The sequence below is a fragment of the Haemaphysalis longicornis genome, unplaced genomic scaffold, assembly GCF_048455015.1.
Source record: "Haemaphysalis longicornis isolate Haplotype H1 unplaced genomic scaffold, Haemaphysalis longicornis Haplotype H1 scaffold_9, whole genome shotgun sequence".
In the NCBI taxonomy this organism is placed as follows: Eukaryota; Metazoa; Arthropoda; class Arachnida; order Ixodida; family Ixodidae; genus Haemaphysalis; species Haemaphysalis longicornis.
Genome location: NW_027526460.1, coordinates 71,958,674 through 71,979,779, shown reverse-complemented (window position 1 = coordinate 71,979,779; position 21,106 = coordinate 71,958,674). Strand labels below are relative to the sequence as shown.

The window sequence follows — 21,106 nt, the reverse complement described above, 5'->3', positions numbered from 1 at the left end:
CGATCTCAAACATCGGTTGCCTTGGCAACAAGGCACAAACCACCCCAGAAGTCAGTTACGGTTGCGTGATCCCGGTTCAGCTCGGGGCCCCACCTCGCGACATGTGGGCACTGCAGGCGTACCACTCACTACCAGTGTGAGATGCGTTTGGTATTACAGGAGGCGATGGTGTGTGTGTTGTGGACGCCTTTGTTTCGCGATGAAATGCGACGTTGTGCTTCTGCGGGTGGATAGTGCTTCCCATGGTCTGGATTATCTTTCTCGAGAGACGTACGACTCAACCTCGCATGGGGTATGTGCAGTGTGCGTGGCTAAAAGCCATCTCGGCTTGCGCGCCAGAGTTAAGTGTCTTGCTATTCGTCCCCGCAAACCGCGCGCGAGGTGAGTGCCGAATTTACGACGGGCAGGAGGAGGCAACCCATCGTCTGTCTGTCAATCGCGGTTCAGGCTTGCAACGCATGTTGTGACGTTGTGTTCGTTCGAAACGCATCTCTGGATTGTTTTGAAGTGGAAAAAAATGTATCCGTCAAACCCGGGCATTCGGCTCAGGGCGTTCTCTGCGATTGCACGAAAGAAGTGCCACGGGGCTTCAACGCTTCCTTTATGGAACGTACTCCGGTAAGAGAATATCCATGTCGTGTTATGGCCGTGTTGCATTCAGTACGAACGGTTAAGCGTTTGTTTACACTTGTTTCGTTTGTCGTAAAATGTTCAAGCACTCCGACACTCCCCTGGCAGATCAGCCGGCGAGTCGACGCTGAGCAGACGACTCATCTCTTTGCCGGAAGTGCGCGAAAAAGCCGCCCAATAGCAGGATGTATAGCTCATGACGAACATCTGGGAATCGATGATGTAGACATGTGAAGATGGCGGCGTCCAAAAACACGAAGGAAAGGGTGAGAAAAAAGCGACAAACTTTGCAACAAAAGTGTGAGCTTTCCGCTGCGCGTAAAAGAGTAATACTTGGCCCAGATGACCTTGACGACCCAATCTAACAATTGCGCTACTTCATTTAGTGTGCTCAAAATGCCTTTTAGGGCCCCTTTAAATGAAATTTTAACGACTCTGAAGGAAGGTTTGATGAATAACGGTGTCGGATCAACTATTTACGGCTTTTGTCGCAAGTGAACTTGCGAATTGAATTGTCAGCGCACGCAGTATAATCAACATCTCATGTTTAGCTAGGTTTTCGCAAAGTGACAAGCAGATGCTTACAGTGTGCAGACCAAGCTTCTGGGACCTCACAGTGAGCACAAATTTTCTGTTACGGCTGCTCTCTTGACCATTTGCGTTCCTTTTAAAATCTAACAGGTTCCTGCAACAGCGAGATGTGTTTGCATTCTTGCGTATAAGGTTGCTTACGAACCCTAAACATGGCAATAAATGAAGTTGCGCTGTTGCAGATGTAGTAAAACATTTCCTTCTTATTTCTCGTTGCGAATCAGCGCAACGGGTTCCCGGTAACTACTTTGTTTTGTAAACTGAATATCGCCTTTGTCTTGGCATTTAATTCTTGAGGATTGGTTAAAAAATGAAATTCTGTGCATTTAGTTTTTTTTTTCGGGAAGGGGGGGGGGGGGGTTCTGCTGACGTTGCAAGAGCAGCGAGAAGAGAACGCATGTAACGCGCAAAGCCAAACTATGGTTATAAGTATTACATACAATCGAAACTACCCTAGGCGCCGTGTTCTGTAGCGGTGAAAAAGCAGTACGTATTTTCAAAACTGATTAACCCCCCTTAGGTCCGGGATTGCCCAGGAATTGATGCTCGCTTTTTTCAAAATTGTATTGAAAGCAAGCATTGTGGGGAAAAAAAATAAAAAAAAGAGCGAGTCATGGCGCACACCCCTCACACATGTGGGCAATAACGTGCATTATATTACGCGTTTTCTCCTCTTTCTTTTAACTTAGGTCCACCTTAAGAGGTTAAGACGTGAAAATATTAGGCATTTGGTTATGCTGAGTGAGACACGTTTCTGGACAAGGTGGTTCATGTCGGATTTGAAAATGATATATATGAAAATGACGAAAGGCCACATGACAGACGCAAACTCACAACTGCTTAATTTTACCGAAAAATCCCCCCTAAATACTCTTCCGCATCCATGGAAACGTATTTTAAATACGTAAAATTAGCAACTCGATACAGTTGAATAAAAGTTTATTCCTCTACCTCAGTATAAACAACGACTGTCCAAAAATGGTATTTATTTTAGAAAAGGTACGAGAAGGGCACGATCACACAGGCGCTTGCGGGTGTAAAATACGTGTCTGGTAATGTATGGGCGATAGCGCACTGGTCGTGTGCAGTGTAAATGTTTTTGTTTGTTTCTTCTTTCTATAAGCACGCATATGCACAGGTCTTGTCGCTTCTTACCCGTTTCGCGTACTAAATTTTCATCCTTTAAATAATCACCACGCCACCTTCAAAAAGCACCCTTCGACGTTCCCGAAACGGGAGACGACTGCACTCAACAATGACAAAAGTGCAATGTGTGGAAGCAAACACTCAAGCGGTGACTAGGGCGAAGATGTTTCGTGGAATTAAACGAGCGCATTAACCCGCAACGGCCGCTGATTATTGCGTTTCTAGAGGAAATGCGCAGGCAGAGATAAATTATGTCATTGCTTACTGCCAAACGAGCACACATATTGGTTGTTTTGTCGTGTGCAGCACGCGTCTTGCGCCGCACGCAACGTGAAAAAGCAGACGACGCGAGAGCGCCATCCACACTAGGAGCGGTTCTTCCCGCCGCCGACAGGGGCCGACTGTGTTCGCGCTCGGAGCGAATACAGTCGAACCTCGTTATATCGAACACGGGTATATCGAATTATTGCTTATATCGAACCATTGTCAGTTTTTAAAAGAATTACATGCATTTTTAATTTTCTGTATCGAACTCGGTCGGTTAAGAAATGGATATATCGAACTCAGCGCCGGCCGAAAGCACGCGCTCCGGAGACAGGCGGCAGGCTTTCCCGCAACGCAGGGGAGAATAGCGGTGGCGCAGCAGGCGTTTGCGACTCAAACGCATGCCTCAGGCGCCGGTAGCGCCATTCAGGCTAGGCGGCATACGCAGTTGGCGGACTCCGTTCTGAGGCTGACTCAGGCTCAGCCGAGTCAGCCTTCACACGACGGAGAAACCCTCTCACTCGGAAATATCCGCGGAGGTCACCTGCGAGCTGACTTCAGAGGCGGTGGATGGCGAACCTGGCCCTTCGACCACCGAGGACCCCGCTCCGCTCCCAACTGCGGGCGAAGCTGTGGCCGCTGTGGAACTTTTACGCCGCTACTTCGGCGGAATGGAAGGTAGTGGTCTCGCGTTCTTGGACTCTTTGGAAACCATGGAGCAGGCTGTGGTACGACATGCCGTCAACTCGAAGAAACAGTCAACGCTGCTGCAGTTTTTTTTTTTCCCCTTGGGAATAAATAGTTCACTTTACGCTTCATGTGAGTAGTCATTCTTGTCGTTGCCTTTTTAGTGATTGAATCGCGCTGCATTTTGAAGCGTTTTGATCAAATTTTATATATCGAATTTCGGTTATATCGAACTATTTCACGGTTCGCGCACTGTTCGATATAACGAGGTTTGACTGTATAGAGGAACTCTAAGAAGCGTCGGCCACGCCGAGCTAGAGCGGCGGACACCGCCGCTGTGGCCCCGTCGTGCGTCGACAGATAGAAAACGGAGAGGAGCGTCTTTCGAAGTGTGAGACAGGGGAACCTAGCCATCCAGATGTGCTAGCTCGGTGCTACAACACCGCGGGACACAAGCACAGACCCCGAACAATTCTGCATGTGAGTTTAGCGATTCCCCTTTATACCGATTTAAACTGGTTTAGTAAGCTCGAGGATTGCGAGAAAGCCGAGGGAACTTTTATTATCGCTATTTATCAAAACCCGTTGCTCCTTTTGCTTTTTGTAATACCTGTTAAAACACAACCGAACTGGTATTCAGCAATTTAGAAAACGGAGTCCCATTCGTGGCGAGCAGTGCGATAAAGGTAGCGTTTCTCTAGCGGCCAGATGTCTGTATGTGGTCTGTACACTTTGTTTCCCCGCCCTGAAAACCAATCATTAACGTATCTTTGACGTATGACCAATTAATGCCGTCTGGTCTGGGTTCAAGGCTGGCGAAGATAAACGTTCATTGCATCTCTTCCTGGCCTGTTCACAAATTCAACCGTGCAGCTACGGTTTTCAAGCCTCCAAACTGCTCGCCGGCCATCAAGCGTGCTGAATTCCCCACCTCATAACTGCAAAGTGTTCGTTCGGGCTAGATGACTTGGGTGATTCATGGCTACATTCACGGCTAAATCGAAGCGGACAAACACACACAGACATAGCGTGCTTACGCTTCTACCTTACTTCTCCACTTAGCTGTTTCTTTTACTTTAGGCTGAACGCAGCTATGGATAACCTGGAAATATTTACCCTACGCTGAACTCTCGACACACGGGCGCTTTTTTTGCTTCCCCCAGAAAAACAGCATCTGTGGCAGCGGCCACTCTCGGGTTCTCGTGCTCATCAGCTGAGCACCCTTCACGTCATCCATCTCTTCGTGTGGCCCTGTGCATAAGAACGAAATAGTCGCTGTTCCCTGCGATGGTGTTGGCGCCCGCCTTAGCGCCTCAGCGGTGCATGACATCCCTATTTAAAATTACATGTGCCAATTTGTGGAAAAGTAATCAAATTTTCACCACTAGGATGTCTGCGATGTTGCAAAGCGCTGACTTACCGCTCGTGGCACCTGCACCTTTACAGTAAACCAGTCGACAAGAAAGACCAGAACCTGGACTACCTATCCAGTTGGTTCCTCAACTAGTCATTGCAAGAGACTGTAAGGATGCAGCCTTCTATTTCCGTCCTTACTAGTTATAATTAAATATTCTTTGCGTACTTGAGCCAAGCAAGCTTTTTTTTTCCATTTGTAAAGTCTGCGTTGGTTTCAATAGTCTCAAGCAAGAGTAAACCATTTAAACTGGCAGATATAGGCAGTGATCACGACGTTTGCAGATCTGTTTAAGGCAAGCGTCTCATTTGCGAGAAAGAAGAAATACTGCAAAAACCGCTGCTCAAACTTAGGCGGCACTCCAGCAGTGTGGGGTGGGACCCTGACGTCACCACTTGTTTGAACGACGTTTTCTCGTCGGCCAGCGTTCTGGCCCCGCTGCGTCCTGCCCGTCGCAGGTGCTTTGCAGCAGGAATTGGGCAGAGAAATGACCGCGCCGCCATTCGCCCCTCGTTTTCCACGATCTGCCGTTCGGACCCGCTTTCATAAGCGGTTGTTGTTGTTGCTGCGCCTTTAGATATGGCACATACCCAATCAGGGGATCGGTTTCAGCAGCCACATTCTCTTCGTCTTCCTCTAAACCACTCATTAAGGAAACGAACGATGGGGTTGTAGCTTCGAAAAAATCTCATAAGGAAAAAAAAAAAAAACATGCACTCTGGTTTATATTAACTACTTCAACCAAGAAGAGCGCCCACATGTGCCGCAATCCCTCGATAATCACTAGTGCCACCTCTCGTGCAATGACGCCGACGCAGCTCCCGCAGTATCAGTCGTGTGGTAAGATGTGCAAACAACCCTTTCTTCTCAAAAAATTCCCCCGCACCTCCCCGAAGGGAATCGTGCAGAAATGCGAATGCATTGGGTGCACCGATGAGTGTGTTGCGAGTAATGGCGTAATTAATGACGAGAGTGTGAACGTAATCATTTATTCATCAGAACCTGTTTGTGTTATCGTTGTACCTGACGGCCACAATCACTGCCTTGTGATCGCTAAAGTGCACGGTCAAAGGGTCTTTGAGAAGCATACGCGCGTCACAGTTTCGCGTAAAGACCAGATCAATGCAACTCCCGTGAATGGTAGTGGGGCACGTGTCGAAGCCGGCAGAGAGACATTGCATAGAGTGCCTGGTCTGCATGTACTCGCCCAGCCACTCGCCACTCTTCTTGCGCACGTCAACGTTGAAGTCACCAACCAAGAGTATGGGGTCAGAGGGTTTGGAGCGCACGCGCACACTTTCCATAGCCGCGTCCAGCTGCGCGGCAACGGCGTCTCGAGCGAGGTTGGGCGCGAGGTACACGGTCACCACAAAGACTCCGTCTCCGGTGTAGGCAAGGGTGTACAAGTCCTTGTACGGAGACGTGTCTCGAACGGGAGACGTGGCAACGGCGTGCGATATCAAGTTCCCATTCACGTTAGACACGAGACTAACACCGCAGTACTCGCCGTCCTTGCCGCTTCGAGCAAAGTATACTACTCGTTGACGGCGTCATCAACGGGGACGCCGGGGGTGCGGGGGGGGGGGGGAGGACGCGCTCTTCGCTTCGCAGACTTGTCTTCTTCTTCTTCTCCAACCGATGATGATGACGTGGAAGCAACTGCAGTGACGTCACCGCCAGGGAGAGGCGTAATGCTCACGTTGCATTGTGTGAACCCCCGACTAAGAAATGCATTCGCATTTACGACGACGACGACGACGAAGGCAGAGCTACGAGGCGCGCGCTCACGTGCGCTCGCGCTGGAGGAATGCAAGACAACCCCCGGCTAATAAATGCATTCGCATTTAAAAGTCCTATTCGCCTTACCATGCCATCTCAATGCTCCAGCCTTTACGCCCATCCCTCACATCTGGTGCTGTCGACACCCGAGCCTCCGTCCAGCCACGCACACGACAGTACGCCAACGCTTCGGTAACTAAGCCGGCCTTCTCCGTTCGACAGCCAGTTCGCCATTTTGCCTTCTTCCACACCAGAGCGTTCCCGCCGTTCGCTCGCTCGCCTCCTTGTGCCCGTCTGGGTGCGCTTGCTGGTTGACGCGCCTAGCAAGATTGTGTTGCGTGCGTGCACGCCTTCGTACAGCTGGCACAGCGGAATATCACGTCAGAATTTGCGTGGGAGTGCCTCGGCCCAGTGACAATGTCGAGCCTAGGCATCGTCCTTGTACGGGAAGAATTGGCCACGGCGACAGCTGGACGCCGCCGGTTCCAAAGAGGACTTCAGTCAGCGACTGTAAGCTCATGCACATACGGTAGACAGCTCAAGACGAACGCACTTCCACATGGTACATTACTACCCTCGATACATACGACATTATACACATGCACTTGTAAATTCTGCATGGAGCCATGTACTCTCTACCTCCCGGGGTGGGAGTTCCGCAACATACCATTCCTTTCCTCAAATCCGAATCCCTCATTTGAGCAGAGGGAGGGTCGGTTGACCACCTGAAACGCGGATCACCAATAACATCTTAGTGGAGCTGTAGAGGCAGGCCACCACGACCCAGGCCCTTCCGGGCCAAGGAGGTCCCCCACCTCGCGGTCATCCCAACAATATTGACTGCTCGATTAAAAGTTCGTTCTTCTTCCTTCTACACAATTTAAAACTCGTTTGGTCACTTTTTAAAAAAAACTTTATCACCTCTAAAACACCAGACAAAGGTTTCAATTTCCGCCCACCCAAAGGGCTTCAAGGAATTTTGCTTAAACAACAACGCTGGAGGTCATGATAAATGCATAAAAGGCACTCATGCCATTTTTAATATTGTTATCACATTGATGAGTTATTCTTGTTATATCTATTTACCCGCACACTTCTTGCCAACGGTTGGTTGGTTGGTTGGTTGCTTCATACCATGCCACATACCCACGCGGGGGATTGGCCAAGGAGCTTTGTACCTAATCAGGATGTGACGTGGAATTTCTAGATCTCAAAATTTAGAAAAGAAAAGAACAGAATTTTTCAATATGTATAATATGAAAGTAGAGTCAGGAAGAAAAACTAAATAAATGTGAAATGCTTAGCTGGCTTGCAGGGAAACCGGGGCAACATCCCTATTGCAGACTCTTAGGGCGGAAGCGCCTAATGACAGAACCTCGGAAGTAGATAGCGGAAGGTGGAGGCGTCTAAAGTTTGACTCCAGATGAGTGCGTCGATTGGGGAGAAGAAGCTGCGGTAGTTAAACAGGAAATGCTCTATATTTTCTAGTTCGTCGCAAAAAGGACATTGCGGAGATGGAGCCATACCAGATTTATAAAGATAAAAATTTGATGTGGGAATTTCGCACCTGTTTTTCTGCTCCACATGCGGGGAAACACTTCTTCATCCCTTTCGCTTGCAATTATGGGGCCCGTTCATAGGCGTGTCAGTTATCTCTATCTCAAGTACCCATCGCGATTCAGAATAATCTCAAGCGCATAGCGCCTGAAAGTTTCAGCGGCTTTCTCAACATCTTTTGTTTAATTTTACATTGCTATATTTGCTTCTCACCACCCACGCTACATGTCCCGACCATAGCGAATCCCACCACGCTAGTGTAGCTAATCAAGCGGCAAGGAACAAGAAGACGTAGATGCCATTTTATTGGGCCATTCACCAAAAAAAATCACCATCATCATTTTTTGGCACCATCTAGGCTAGACAGACATCAAGTTAATCATGAAGAGGGAGCCAAGTAATCACTTGGAACAGCTATCGCCGTCGACGAGAGGCCCCAAGGTCCCACTCGAACCGCAAGAAAAGCGGGGTCCACGTCGATTTCCGCTGTTTGTGGCGCGGCAGAAGTTCCTTGTCGTACCCATGAGCAATTGCAGGAAAGGCTTGGGCCCGTTTCTGAGTGAGCCAGCTTTGGATGTGACGCGACCCTCCTCGACGCCGAGAGCTCTTCACAGTGTGGATGACGTCACTGACGGTACGAGATGGTCGGGCCGACGGTTACTACCGAACAGCGCACTCCACACCGGCGAAGGCTACAGCTTCGAACACAGCCGCCGATTGCCATTCTACAGCGGGAACCAACAGATGCCACGCAGGAAAAACTTAGCCACGCACCCAATTGAAGCTGACGGAGTATCATTTCCGCGGGACGACAGGTTCGTGGAAGAGGATTACCACAACCGTGGGCTCTGCCCCAAGTATGTCTTCGCGGCGTTTTTTACTGTGCTGGCAGCTGCCTCCGTGACTGTGGTTCTGTCCGACATGAGAGAAAGGGCCCTGGCCATCTACAATGAAGGCAAATTCTCCCACCATGCAGACGCCGGGGCTACCGATGGCGGTGCATCGAAGCAGAACGCCACCGCAGATTCACAGACCATAGTAAATGTGTTTACAGGAACGACGCAGGACGTTTTAGTACTCGTTACTAACAGTACCGGCAGACATCAACAATCCAAAAAGCGGGAGTCTTCGGAGAAGCCAGAAGCAACTTCGTCGAGCCCACTTAAGCTCTCAAGCTTAGATAAAACCACGAAAACCAGCTCAACGCAAACTCCGCAGCCTTCATTAAGTACGCATCCCAGAAACACTGCAAAGCCTTCTCAAGCTCAAGCGCCTAGCACTGCACGGCCCAGGGTCATGTGGGCACCGCTTCAAAACCTGGTGAGCATACACAAATATTGGTAAAACAAATGTCATTTTCACCCCGGATCACTTGTTTTTCAGTTGTTATTATCAATAATGTTTTTCACATGTGCAGATAACTGAAAGTAGATTTGGTGCTTTTTGTTTCTTTGAATTTTTTATTTTTGTAATGCAATAGTCGCACCGATACCATGAAGCATCATCACTCTCAGAATGCCCTAGGCTTATGCATGTGCTATGACAGTTGAACATAATTTATTGCACCATGATCCAGCACCAAATGTCGTGTTTGTAAAGTTATCTCGGCAGTTTTTTACAAACCATTGCAGCTTCCGAATGGTAATACCAAGCTTTTTTTCGCAAGCAAGCGCCATTAAAACTCAAGCTTGCACAGTCACAATGCGATCCTTGTTTTAATCATGGCAACTAATATTAGGCGACAGTTGTTGTAATGCGTGAGCATCTGTTGTTCATTAGTTGGCTCTTTGGGCGAAAGCGGTGTCCCCATATCCGCGTCGCCAAAAAGCGATGCCGAAGACTGTCCTCAAAACATTAGTCCGCTGCTTAGAACCTTTTAAGACAGTGGAAGCGGAAGCCTAGTTAAAGCTGTTGATGTGCGGTTCAACTTTCTGCTGAACTTTCCTGTCGCTTTCGTCGGGCCGCTGCCGCTGCTCCATCCATAGCGACGTCCTCTTTACCGTGGCCATGACGTGGCCATTTCAAGGTCCTCTTGCCTCTTCCACCGTGGCATGCTCTCTTCCCTGTCCGCGACTAGGGTCTAGTGCATCGTTGCAATAGCGATCGGTAACAGAGCATTGGCTCAACGCGTATACGTATACAATGAGCTGCAGGAAAGGGAACCGTGGACTCTGTTATTTGCTGTGGCTCTCTACATTTATTCAGGTGTACGTTAGGCCCGGCCGGAACTTAGAGAGCGGCGTAGACATGCGACTGCCCCTGGAGCGCAGTCCTGTTCGGACTCCTGTGTCGCGTGGAACCGCTGACCTGGCCAGGCACAGCTGATGATGATTGTGGGAGGATGCGGAAGATGATTATAGTGGCGTTAGATGCATATGGTGTTGCCGCCACTACAGAGCTCCATACTACTCTTAGCGGCAATAAAACAATTGTTACTTTTTCGTCAGCTTAAGCTCCTGCAAACTAACTTATAGTAGCCCTACGCGACCAGAGTCCTTCAAGGCATTGAAGTACGATGGTTTAACTCATGGCATCGCTTTAGAAGTTTTCTGCCCTGATCGTTTAGCTTCGCCACAACTTCCTACGCTGTGATTGTCGCCGTCTATGTACCTCTAAAAAGAGCGTAGATGTTAGTAATGGAAGCGTGCACCTCTTTGAATGACAAAGTTTGACCCCGGCGCAATTATTTCAAGTTTTGCAAAAGCATTTCTCTATTAAAAATGTGAAATAATATTTGCCCAGAACACAATTTTAACACTGGCGTCATGGAAAAAACATACTTTAGTGTCAAAAGCCTACCTTCAGCCACGAATATTTCATCGCCATATAGATGGGCAGCGTTTACTCAGCGCTCGTTTTCCTTACTTCATTAGCCATCCCAATCTCAGACGAAGCACCGGTGAGGAGCTCCCGCCTACACCTACTGCCCGATGTCCGACCATCGCACGTACTACTATCAACACGCCACCCACATGTGCATGCCGGCCATCGCGAATGACGTCGAGGTGTGCAACCACTCTCCCAACCGGTTCGCCTCTTTTCACGACTGCCAGGAAAGATGCCTCAACACCGAGTTTCCAGCACACGTCTGCTTCGAGAAAACTCGCTTTTCCTGGTGCACCAAGTAAGAAAGAGCACTGCGCTCCTCTCTTTCACTTATTTATAGCTTGTGCCGGCGGACAATTTATTGTTTAGCATGCGCACACGAGGATATAACTAACTTCAAAAAGAAGCAAAACTGGCTGAGTAAGGGTAGCAAGTCATTAATACAAGAACCTTCTCAATCACTCGGGCATAAAAACGTTCGGTAAAATACTTTGGCTACAAACGCTCGGTAATAACTTGACTCGTAGAGAATTAGTCATTGCTCGCTTGCGGAATCAACGAATCCCTTTTATACGATTGTCCCCTTACGAAACGTGTCTCTTTTATAGAAGGAAAACTGTCCCGGCACTAGAGGAATGAGTGCTCTGATATATTGTTGGTTACTTCTTCCTTCCCACACGCTTACTTTATACCTTGGTATTTGACATCAACCACAACGTTTGTTGCGCCGAGACCTTGGCGCTGTCTTACTGACGCCAGTTTCTGCTCACTTTTGCCACTACAAGTGCGAATCTATGCTCAAACGAAGACAAAACGCGGAGAAATCTTTGAAGTCAAGAAACTTTTCTTTTCCCGTGCCATTGATTAATTTTTTGCACTTTATTTGTACGTACCGCACAGTTACAACGAGCTAGAAAACAAATTTAGGTTTTTTGCTTCGAGAAACTTGCCCCGCCATTTCCCCTATTCCCGTCAGTGACAGGGCGTGACACTAGTTACAAGTTACGCACACATTTATCCACAGTTTATGTAAAATTTACAGAGGCTTGAAATCCACATTGGTCATTAAGGGTAACAGAGTGGACCTCTAGAGAAGGCAAGCGCGGCAGGGGGCACAAGAAAGTTAGATGGGCAGATGAGATCAATAAATTTTCTGGGATAAATGGGTCGCAGTTAGTACAGGACCGGGAGGAGGAGGAGGAGGAACAAACTTTTATTTTACATATTTAGAGCAGATGGGCGACCGCCTTAGTCCAGGTAGCCGCGTGCTGTCGCTGCTCGGGTGGCCCGCTGGATCAGGCTTTGCTGGTCCTGCAGGTCCGAGCTGGTCAGCGCGCATTCCCACTGCTCGCACTCACCAACGAAGAATCCCGCATCTGGCGACGTCTCCAAACAAATACATTCTACAACGGCACCATCCTCTCCCATATCTCCCCCAGCCGTTTCACCTATAACTGCCGTGACTGCCACACCCCAGACAGAACCCCCCACTTCGTAATCTTCTACAGGACCGGGATAATTGGAGATTAATGGGAGAGGCCTTTGCCCTGCAGTGGGCGTAGATAGGCTGCTGCTGCTGCTGCTGATGATGATGATGACGATGATGAAATCCACAGCTCCTGTCATACTGAGAAAGGGCCCTGCGTGAGCAACTGCATTTCCCGTACTTCTCCTTGGTGACTTTTTCAGGCAAGACGTGAATGTCCGCTGGTGGTTCTTCGATGGTCGACGATGCGGGTCCTGGAACTTCACCGCGGGCCTCTGCCCGAACCCCGTGGACAGCAGCGTGTTCCGTAGCCTCCGTCACTGCGAGCGCCGCTGTCCTATGCGACGCCAGAGAGTCTCTGGGGTGCGGCCCTCCAGTATGATTGGGAGACGCGGTATCTGTAAAGCTGCCGGGAGAGGCAAGACCTGTACTTCCAGCGTCCTCCGGTTCCCCTTCTTTGCGGACGTCACCCCTGAAAATGGACGTGTTCGCTGCATCCGCTCTTCGGCACCTGACCTCCTTACCCACCGTTGTCTGACAGGCTCTAACCGTTTCACGTCGAAAGGAGCTTGTAAAAAAACCTGCATATTCAATGGCACGAAAAGTCTCCCAAATCACATACCGACGGGACCAAAGAGCCTATAAGTATCATTCTTATGCGTAGATTTTGATTGCTATCAAGACAATTTTTGGACAGAATATTGGACGAATCTTGTACTGGCACGATTATTTCTAAACGCTTTATTCATTCTTTGCGTTCTATATGTCGATTGCACTGCATTTTTGATGTATCCAAATAAATTCACAAACTGTGACAATTATCCAGCAGCTTGCTTTACAGGGGGCTGAATTCCCAGCGGGTAGTGTCTTTTTATTCTTTATTGCGTGACTAGACAATAGCAAACGAAAAAAATCCCGCTTCATCCCCACTAACGTGAAACCTGGGGAGGGGCGAAGCATGCAGTGTATCAGTGCCTTCTTGGCGCCTTGGCGTTTTTACCAACGGAGATGAAACCGTTGGCGGTTAGGGGTATATAGCTTTGCTGTAAAAGTCTTTTGTCTTTGAAGCAAGAAGCTCTATGTGTTTCGGCGATTGGATTGGATGACTAGACCGCGTATTTTTTATGTGATTCACAGTTAGTAAAGGAGCATTGTCCAGAAATACATGCACGCTGGGTGCTGTTTTAGGGGTGCTGGCGTGTGGTGATATCATAATGAGTTCAGATTTTGATGGCGAGCATGTTAAACCAGCTTCCTGGGCGGCCTGTTGTACCGCTGATACTCCTGCTTGAAGTGTTGCTTCTATATTCGCGTCGCTGCCCCCACTTACCCAAATGGTGATGTCATCAGCGTACATACTATAGCATAGCGGAGGGATATTGTCCAGGGTGGGGGGAAGATGGGAGACGGCGAGATTAAAGGGGAGGGGGGAGAGGGCTGATTCTTGTGGAGTGCTGATGGACGAGACTTGGTAAGTGGGGGATAGGAGGTGCGGGGATTGGAGCACAAGCTGCGGTAGCTGCCCTTCGTGGCGGCCTCTTAGACCAGTGGTGTCAATAAAAGTTTCTCTCTCTCTTTCTCTCTCTAGCGCGAGACGTGAAGGCGCTAGAGAGAGAGAGAGAGTTACCGAGGGTTACCGGGAGTTACCGAGCCGTGAAGGCGCATTTCGTATGTGTCGGCAAAGGTCCGCACCAATGGGTCCGGCTCGTTTCTTTTTCTTCTTTAGCCGGCCCCCAGCTTTATCTATGGGTTCGTGAAAACGACGGCTTCATTCTTGCTCCCCAGTGGTGAGAAGGCGGTCGAAGATAAGACATATCCGCTCGGAGTGGCTCACCCCTGGAGGTCCCTTGGTCCCGGGTTTCTTGCACCAAAAATGTGGAAAAAGGGACGAGCCGCCAAGACACGTTCTGAAGAGTGCTTTATTCGAACTTAAAACTGGTGATGATGATGGGAACGAGGGAGGCGAGGTGTCATCTTTTTCTTCACCCCTATGGGGCGGCGCCCCCCAAAATGCAGGCTGAAACTGGTGGTTGATGTAAGTGCCACTGCCCTGCTTTGAGCGGGCAGTTATTTTAAATGCATCATTGCACACTATCGAGAGATATTCACTATCTCAGGCTGAAAATCTATTCAGCAAAATAATAAACTACGGCCTTTGTGTTAACTTATCATTCCCAACAGCAATGCTGCCTGTCCATGTGGCTTATCCCAAGGAGAACAAAAACATCTTGAGAGATGTCATAACAATGTACCTCAACGCAACGCACGCCGTTTTATGTCAGGGACATATCCTTTTAAGTTTTTTTTTATGTCAGGCACATATCATTTTAAGGCGCTCGTCTGCGCGACGCTGGCCAAAACTTGAGGGGGCCATGTGCGTGACGATGGTGTGCGTTCCCTGCATAGACGCGGGTCGCGGTCCCTTCCTGAGACGCACTTCGCGCCGCCTCCGCAGAGGCTCATCATCGCTGCCGTCGAGAGAACCCGCGAGTGGCTGCTGCCTCAGCGCATTACTGCTGCGCCCAAACATCGCATTACGCAGTATCGTAATCGCCATCCATTTTTTTTCGTATTACTTCGCATCAAAGGCTGTGTTCATTTGTCAACTTGCTTGTTTTGTTCAAAGCCTCCACATAAACACCCGCACTGTCTCTGCGTGCACCACCCGTGCCCCCCCCCCTCCCCCTTTTTTTTCTTCACTGAAATGCTTCAGGACTGCCTGTAGTTCCTTTTAATTCCTAGAGCCCTTCAACACTTTAAATGATACACATTGATTTGTCAACTCCTTTTTGTTAACGTATACCAAGGCCCATCATATTCCCCGTAACATGTCACTAAATAAATGCCTCGTCTCGTCCACGTTCGTTCCATCATAGTAACACACAGCTCTATTCAAGACAGAGTCAAAGGAACCATTGTTTTAAATGTGTCAGGAGTTTTAAAGGCATCTGACCCCCTGCCATCGTGATGATTTCAGGTATGGCACACACATAGACATTGCTGAAAGTATCACTTCTGAAATGCACATAATTTGTTTCAGTTAATGTGTGGAACAGGCCAGTATGTAAGTGCTGTACTTATCCACCTGAATGCAGAGTACACATTGCTGCTTTCCCGTAATATTTTACGGTGTGCATTGCAGTCTCTATGTAATGACCACTAGGCTAATTTCTAATAAAAGAAAACCGTTGATTGGTTTAATTCTAGAGACTGTAACTGAACATGCACTACATTGCACTTGTGTTATGTTAACCGTTAGGTTTTTGATTGCTTCAGACATCAAGAAAATTATGAGCAGCGTACGAACAATACTATCTAAGGGAGAAAATTGCTGCTATTTAACTGTATTTATTTATCTCAGACGTTCCAGGCATCGGTGAAGTGAATATGACGCCTTTGAACTGTGATCAGTACCCAAAAGTAAATACCAGCTGGTACAAGCTCGTTTATAGCTAAATTCGCTGCTGTTCCGAGGAAACACTATACCAGCAGAGCACAGCTGGGCTCAGATGGGAATTTAACCTCAAAGTAGCTGGTGCCAGCTCATATTTTCTCCTGAGCATGCATTTCTAAATGATGTCATTAACTGCACCAAATGAATCGAAAGCTGTAGATCTAACTAGTGCTATGTCATAAGTGAGTGTTTTCTCTGTTAACAGGGGGTGATACGACATTTATGTCGCGAAGGAAACTCTAGTGTAGCGATTTCGTCTTTTCCTTCAACAGTATACTGACGATATTGTACGTGTAAACAAGCCAACAGCGCACGTACGTAGTCCTTCACGGGAAAATGGGTAGCAATCATAACTGTGCACTGCTGGAGCAAGCTTTGCATGACTTCGCATGGGAATTTAAAAACGAAAATTTGAAGCGGTGCCTTAGCGCATCACCCAGTTCACGCACATAAGCTGTTGATCGGGAAACACCAATTCGATGATCTGAAACGGGGCAGACGCACAAACACACTTCAGAGCTACGGCACCTCACCGTACAACTTTCACAGAAAAAAAGAGAAAACGTTTAAAGCAGTGCCCTTGCGCATCACCCACGTGCACTCCACGCACGTAAACCACCAACTGATCAGCTGATAGAAGAGGGACACGCGCACCAATGCATCTTATAACACAAGTGCTGCCCACCGTGCCCTAACGCATCACCCACTTCACGCGCGTACGCTGCCGTCGACTGAAAGCACCAACTGATCAGTTAAAAAAAGGCGGACACACAAACACATCTTGCAATACAAGTGCCGACCACAGGGCGCCCATTAGATTCCGATATGATTTCGCTCATCCGCTTCTCGTAAAACAAACACAAAACGCACAATTTCTGTGTCGTCATCACTGAGCCCCCCTCCCCCTGCCTAAGCCCCGCCCATTTACTGCGGACCTGAAACAAGGGCTTCCCCAGGCGGAGAGCGCACGGGTCGGCAGCAGCGGCAGCGGCAGCGGAGAGCTACTCCCCACAAAATACTCGGAATTGCCACTGGCGCCTCCTCGGGGCTTTGAAAGAAACTTTCTCAGCGATGACACATTCGGGCTCTCATTGGAGGTAGCCGCTGTCACAGTGCGGGACATCAAAACAGACATTGGGGCCGACGCAGCAAGCTGAGCGCATTTTTTTCTTTGTCTTTTGAGTACATTATGTGCACTTGGTGAGAGTTTCTTCCTCATCAATACTGAACGCATGCTTGCCTATATCGCTAATATCGGTAAGTCTGCGGCAATAACGTAGCCATGTCCGCTTTGAAGGGGAAGGAAACAGGTAAGCACGATCAGCATCATCAGCTAGGCTTCACACACATACGACACACTGCTGCGGCAAGTTCAGGGTGCATTCATTGAGCGGGAAATAAAAAAAAATTGAATTTTGACGACAAACTTCAGGGGTGCGATCATTACGCGAGTGCGATAATTATGCGAGTAAATACGGTACATAAAAAAACAAACTAAGGAATGATCTCAAGTGGAAAATTTTTCTGTAAAACTGAAATCGCATCTTCTACAGACGCGAATGACATGAAGAATGGAGCTTTACAGTGTTAAAGAACTAATACATGAGCACAGACATGCTATAGACCAATCATTTACCTCTTCAGTTCCAAGGCGGAACAAGAACCATCTGCGAATATTTAGTACTCGTTCATGCACAATATTAAGTTTAAAATCCTGTAATTCTTCTTACGACACTCTTTGACCACCGCTATGGCCTGCTACACATCACGTATGTACGTGGCTGCACTATATCTGCGCAGCTAATCCAGAGTTGCTTCTTTTCGGCCTCTCAAAGAAATCGCTCGCTTCTTACAATCTTCTTCACAAGCCGTCAAAGATTGGTAGCGATTGGCGCCAGTAAGGCAGCGGTGGCCCCTTAAGAGGCGTGTTGACAGTGGCTGGCACTTGTGGCCGACCCTGTCATGACCGACGAGCTGCCAGTCGATGGCAAAGAACGGAAATTTCAGCTGCACGGTCGAACATGCTGTGGCTGTTGGAGCTTGGCAAGGCGGGTAGCGTGGATTGGTGCAGCGGCTGGTGCACTGCCCCTCCGATGCAAACACTGCGCTGCCGTTAGTTGGGCAGCCTCCAAAGGGAAAGTGCCAGGGTAGGCATCTTTTCCCATCGAACCACCACCAACTGGACCAGACGTCTTGTCTGCATCGAGGCGAGACGGGGCACGAAATGGAAAAAATGAATGCGGCTTGAGTTAGCCAATAGATGAACATAGTGGTTGAACATAAGGTTGAACACAGTGGTTGAACACATAGATGAACATAAGGACAAAGGAAAATCTAGGGGCAACTAACTTCGTTAGTGCATTAAAGCTTTGCTTCTTTCCGTCAGGCACAAAAGGAGGTCATTTCACTTTTCCAGAAAACTGGCAGAACTATCATATTCACACCGAGCGAGACGGCGTTTATCTGGGCGTCCGCAGCTACTTTGAGAGAGAAATGTACTGGACCAGTTCAATATAAATAAACGCGGACAGTGCTTGTGTTTAAGGTGAACTCATTAACAGTTCTGGTCCGTCAACGACGCAACAGGCATTCCAAAAAATCACGAACAAACCAAGGGTGAATCAGTATTAAACATTCGAAGCGAAATCAGTGAAGGAGGTAACATTTTGACCAAAATATATTCGTGGTCGGATATGTTGTACAAAAAAGTTTGCCTGATGGCTAACGGCAGACTAGGTCTAATTAACGAAGACCACTGTCAACCGTAATGATCGAAGCCGGTCTGCGCGAGGTGGCAATAAAGTAGCTCATAAAGTCTTTACGTGGAGCTCTGCGGATTTGGTTGGAGCCCTTTAAAACATCAAGAGCCGCCTTATGCAGGCTGCGAGCCATTATAAAATTATTGATTTCTGGAAAAAAAGTTGCAGTAACTATGGTTGAGATACCCGAGTACACAGTCTTCGAGAGCTACTATGTGTGTCTTGGATGGTAGCGATTTCAGCCGCAAAATGTTATTGGTTTTTGCAGGTGCTGAAGGCAAGCTTAACGTCTGCTGTAATCTGACTATTCGGGGATGTGCCGATTAATAATCGCGAGCATAAAAAAATTCCCCCGCATTTCCCCGAGGGGGAGAATGTGAAAGTGCGAATGCACGGTTGTCGGCCCGCTTGCGGCGCTTGCGCTCGGCCCCCGCAGCCCACCGCCTCGCCGCCTTCTCTTCCATCTCTTCCATCGGGTTTGTAGTATCACGTGTACACCACGCAGTTATCAAGCCGCTATAACGCCGCTGAGTCGCCAACGCACGCCGCTGACGACGTAGTTTGAATGCGTTAAAGATATAAGGCGCGTCACTAACACTGATATCAGCGTCGCGTCCGTGGCTTGGTCGGTAGAGCGTCGCGCTGCGGCCGCAAAGTCCTCGGATCGAAACCTGGCGCCGGATGCTGTTTCTTTTTTAAATATAGAGGAGCACTGCGGACGCCGACGCCGCCGCCGCCGCCGCCGCCGGCGGTGGATGGTTTGGGGTCGCTTATAAAGTGCATTCGCACTTAAAAGCCTGTCAGAGCTTAGACATTCATAGAGTTTCAAAATTAGAAATGCCAATAGTCGCGGATCGCCTCAAGCTCTACCAGGGCTAGAGGTACCTACACACACAGGCAAGAGGAAATAAATTATTGCTCGTCGTAGCCAAAAAAAACGTATTTATTTCGAAATAGGGGAAACAAGTGTTCGCAACGCGAGTAAAATTGTCACAGTAGTAGAAATACATGTTTTATATGCATGAGCGGCCTCTGAAGGGTTCTGGTGTATTTGTTTTCCGTGGATTCAAAAAGTTTTGTTCTTTTGGCTTCCACCTAGAAAAACTTCACGTTTAAGCAGTTTCTACCTTCCGGAAAATAATTAGCGTTAACCGCACATACTGGTACAGAAGGAGTGCGGAGAAACCACTAATTCATTAAAATCTATATTTATCGTAATAAATCGTATCTTGGACCTATATCAACGGAACATTTTTGTTTCTTGTGTGATTATATGGGGCTGCCGTTGTCCCTTGTTGCCCTATTGTGAAGTGGAGCTGGTTTTGCATACGATTCCTTCCGCCTCCATATAACGTGCCCACAGAGGTCCTTAAATGTTTTTGAACGGCGATCTAAATTACATTCGCTGGCGACTCACAACCGTAATCGGGACGCGCTGCTCTTTCTCACGAATTGCATGAGCCTAATAGACTGTTACAAAGGGTTCATTTTTTGCCTTCGTAGGGTCTTTTAGGGCACCAACGAGCGTGCCCAAGGCCCGGTTTCCACATTTCTAGGCATACCAAAGACCCTTCAGATGGAGTACGTATAAAGTGACCTAGTGATAGATTTCGGAGGACCTTGGCTCAGGGCACCGGTTATCCGCCCTAAAGTTGGGCGTAAAGTAGCATATATATTCCAGTTTAAGGAACATTTCTTGCTGCCAAGTGCTGTCCTAAATCTGCCAAGTTCGATATGTCCTCTCTACGTGGACGTTCTCACCTTGTGCAGGGAACGAAGAGCGTCTTTTCCATGCAGGCCTCGAGTGGAGGCTCGCTGAGGACGCAGCTCCTCTCGCAGTCCTGGCCGGAAGCAAAGCGGTTGGCTCCCCTACTGCAGAGCTGGAGCAGAGCTCTGGGCTCTGAGCGCTCGCAGGCATCCTGAGATCGCCTGTAGAAGAACTCCTGACGGGGCTCCTGGCAGTAGGTGTAGAACACCGCCCCGCAACCAGGATTTGCCTGCGAGAAGACAAAGTAAGGCGATATTGTAGAAAATAAAAATCCCTGACATCAACACTTTGTGGTATAGCCACCTCCGATAAGTATTGGAAGAACCTATTTTCAACGTTTGTTTTGCCCATGAAAATCACCGGTAAAATGTACACATTCATGTAAAAGCTGCAGCGTATCAAGCTCGACTTGCATTTTTGCCGAGATCCCTGGCAGAGTCCCTTAATGCTTCACTGGGCTAGTCAAACTCTTCCCTTTAGGTGCCTCTGTCACCTTATTGGCGTCTATAGCCGTGGTACGCAAGCACATTTAGCAAAAAATTAGTAGTGGCTTAGCTCGGCTATGCCAGGATATACGTATAGCGTGAGATAAGATTCAGCTGGTTATTATTAAGTTTCCTGGTTGTCTAGGACTAGCTCATTATCATGCTTACTGCTACTAAAACGATTTCTATCCAATCCGACGCAATCCAGTCTAGTCCACTTCAGTCACTGCTCCTCGCGCATGCGCAGCACGGCTCTCCAG

At 48.4% G+C, this 21,106-nt stretch overlaps 1 protein-coding gene across 1 annotated transcript in view; it reads left to right on the top strand.

Moving 5' to 3' along the window:
- Positions 1-20,578, top strand: part of LOC144153807 (putative acetylcholine receptor chaperone) — a 72,020-nt gene extending 51,442 nt beyond the window's left edge. Inside the window, exon 4 of the mRNA XM_077685535.1 lies at positions 20,391-20,578. The gene's annotated coding sequence lies outside the window, so the exon portion shown is untranslated. The remainder of the gene's footprint in view (positions 1-20,390) is intronic.
- The last annotated feature ends 528 nt before the right edge of the window (positions 20,579-21,106 follow it).